The sequence below is a fragment of the Crocodylus porosus genome, unplaced genomic scaffold (genome assembly GCF_001723895.1).
Source record: "Crocodylus porosus isolate Cpor-Errol unplaced genomic scaffold, CroPor_comp1, whole genome shotgun sequence".
NCBI lineage: Eukaryota > Metazoa > Chordata > Crocodylia > Crocodylidae > Crocodylus > Crocodylus porosus.
The window spans coordinates 4,241,361-4,244,771 of record NW_017728924.1 but is presented as its reverse complement, the minus strand read 5'-3'; the positions used below and the strand labels follow the sequence as shown (position 1 = coordinate 4,244,771).

The window sequence follows — 3,411 nt, the reverse complement described above, 5'->3', positions numbered from 1 at the left end:
GCTGGGGTCATTTGACCCCAGTACTCTTTCCTGCCATGGCAGGGGGTCAGACTCGATGATCTGCTCAGGTCCCTTCAGACCCTAGAAACTATGATGCTGAACAGTAAGTTTCCTCCTTCTAGTCATTATTGTCTAAAAGCAACTAAATTACATGATCCATATAACGGCAATCTAAAATTGGCTTCACTTAGGCAGTGGCTTCCAAATGATAAATTAGGAGTTTCAGATGCTGGGAGGAGTGTTCAGCTGAGTCAGCATGCCTGTGTCGTACCAACACACAAAGAATCAATGAGCAGCCAAGACCAGAAAAAACAGGGGAATAAATCTTGCATGTTAAACAAGCCTCAAAATCCATTCAGATCCATCAGATGAATTAACTTAACAGAACTAGCATCCAAGGCCAGGAAACATAAAGTAAGTAATATTCCAGTTTCAGGAATTGCCTTAGCTAGTACATAAGGGACAGATTGGGGAACTCTTATGTTCAGTTTCCATCTCTACTTCCCCACGATTAAATTTCTAAACTCCACATTCACATACAGTGGGTGTAATACCACCTCTTTCAAATGGTGCTGAAAGACTTATTTGCAACCTGCTTTGGGATCCTTAGGTAAGATATGAAAGATATGATACTGTATTTTGAGGCTTTGTCCTTTTCAAAACCTGACTATTGAGGTAAACAAAACCAAGATGTTACTCACAGCTTCACTGACTTTGGCCAAGTTAAAATTATATGCAAGTCTCTGCTGGATCAGGACACTGAATCTCTCAAAAAGGCACCAGCTTCAAGTTACTAAATTACAGCTGGGTAATTTTATTGGGGGGCAGGGGGAAGAGAGAGAGTCATAAACAATCACAATTTGGCCTCAAACAAGGAGGATTATCTATACCTGAAAGTCACACAAACAGCAAAGAAACTTAAAATAACATATTTGTCTGCAGAATGATGACCAAAAGATGGCTTCATTTTTTGATTTCACTAAAGAAGGGCTAACTTCATGTGTGTTCAGGAGCTCACTTTGTTAACAAGACACTGCTAGTAATATACTTCAAGTTATTTTTGTTCATCCAGGTCACCTAACCCCAGCTGTCTTCCTGTCTTGAGCAGGGGGGTTGGACCTGATGATCTGCAAGGTCCCTTCCAGCCCCTAACAAATCGATGAATCCCTGACACAGAACCAGAGTAATTCCTAAACTTGTGTCAGGCAGGAAGTGTCTATATGGTTCCTTCCAGGGAACTCAATGGCATTGAGCGTAGGTCCAAAAACCTGACCAAACAGGCCTGGCTCAGTGGCATCCCAGACCGCCCAGAGCCTGTGGGCACAACTATACCATGAATAAATGATAAGAAGCAATGGGCAGGTGGAACAGCTATTTTCCAAGTATCTCACACTTCTTGTTTCGGTGACTCCTTCTGGTATTGCTTGCTAAGAGATATTCTGAGGAGGTTTACCCAGTCATCACAAAGGACTGACTTAGGGAAACAGAAGCATGTGAATCTCCAGAATCAAAGGTGTTGAATATCCCAGGAAAAACATGAGAGATCCTTCAAACAGAATAAAAGGCCAAGGAAAGCGGAACAGCTTTGAAACAGAGTATCCCCCAGAGCTCCTGTAAGCAGCTCTTCACCTGTCAAAATTAGTGGTTGGATTGCCAACATAAGGAAATAAACTGACACAATAATTTAAAAAACATTTACAACTCTGGGGAAATGGTTCATTGATGGAAAAGCTATTCAGTGTTGCACCACCAATATGGTCTGCTTCTTCAAACAAAGAAACAAAAAAATCAATACTTCTTTACTTTGCTGCAGAGAAAATTTTACCAAAGCAGAAAGACTAATTCCACTCTCACTTGCATCAAGTTGCTCCAAAGCCAACAAGGCATAAGGCCCATATCTGTTTGGGGCTGCCACTTCGTATTTCTCTAGGTTTATGTCATAAAGTAAATCACAGTAGTACATGACAAGTGCTTCTCATCAGAGAATTGCCAGGTGCTTTCTATGCATGTTTCCCAGTTAAATATTCTTTTTCATGCATGGATTATTCTTTATTATACAGGTGTACAGTACAGCAGGATACCAAAAAAATTCTTTGTATACCCTGCTCTACGGGCAGCTCTGTGACACACCTTGATGTTAGTTCTTATAAAGAGTGTGGGAGGCTGCCCTGGTCTTATTAAAGAGTCTGCCATATTTGTGGTCAAGGCCTTATGGGCCAATTGCATGGCTCCATACCTCCCCTACACCATGCCCCATGCCTTGCAGGTGGCAACCTCATAGATGTTCTACCAGTTGCTTATGCAGCCCCTCTCTCGGCCTTCCATTCCCTCGGCCTCTCTCATCCCTACTCCGCGCCCTCAGATCCCTCCGTCTCTCCAATTCCTGGGCTGCCAGACCCCTCGGTCTCTCCTCCAGTCACTCCCTGGGCCCTCAGATCCCTTGGTCTTGCACAACCCCTCCTTGGCTACCAGGCCCCTCAGTCTCTATCCCAGCCCCTTTGGTCTCTCGTCCTGGACTCTTTAGGTCCTCCACTTCTCCAGACCCTCAGACCCATTCAGTCCTGCACTCATACAGCACCCAGTGTAATCTAGCTTTCCCTGATCCTGTCTGAGATGTATGGGTGGTGCCACACTACAAATGGAAAAATCATGAACCCCATCAAACAGATGAGACATCAAAAACAAAGGGCAAAGCTACAGAGTCACCTGTCCCCTCCTCTGATTCACCTGCTTCATTTGAATGCAACAATGTAACAAGATTAGGCAAGGATCAGACACTTGCATGCATTCCCTACGCTCCTCATAAGAGAAATATGTATAGGACAACTGGGTTTCCTTTTAGCACAAGATTTCAATTATCACAAATCTCTCATAATACAGAGGACTTTGAAAAGTGGCCATGTCCATCCACAACTGCACCCTCTCAAGCTTCACTCTGCAACATATTTTTTTTTTTAAAAAAGCTGTTTGCAAGCAAAACACTGGAATATTTTTGTGCAAGTGGAAGGCAGGACTCCATCCACAGATGCATCTCAAGCAGGTCCAAGGAGGTGATACTTCCCCTCTATGCGGCACTGGTCAGGCTGCAGCTGGAGTACTGCGTCCAGTTCTGGGCGCCTCACTTCAAGAGGGATGTGGACAACATGGAGAAGGTCCAGAGGAGGCCACCCGCATGATCAGGGGGGTAGCAGGGCAGGCCCTACAAGGACAGGCTACGGGACCTGAACCTGTTCAGCCTCCACAAGAGAAGGCTGAAGAGGATCTAGTGGCCTGTTACAAACTAGTCAGGGGGGACCAGCAGGAACTGGGGGAGTCCCTGTTCCCCCGAGCACTGCCAGGAGTGACCAGGAATAGCGGTCACAAGCTGGCAGAGGGGAGATTTAAGCTAGATATCAGGAGGCGCTACTTCAC

General features: G+C 45.0%; 1 protein-coding gene across 4 annotated transcripts in view; it reads right to left on the bottom strand.

The window, feature by feature from the left end:
• Positions 1-3,411, bottom strand: part of TBC1D8B (TBC1 domain family member 8B) — a 56,281-nt gene that overhangs the window by 48,575 nt on the left and 4,295 nt on the right. The window lies entirely within an intron of this gene.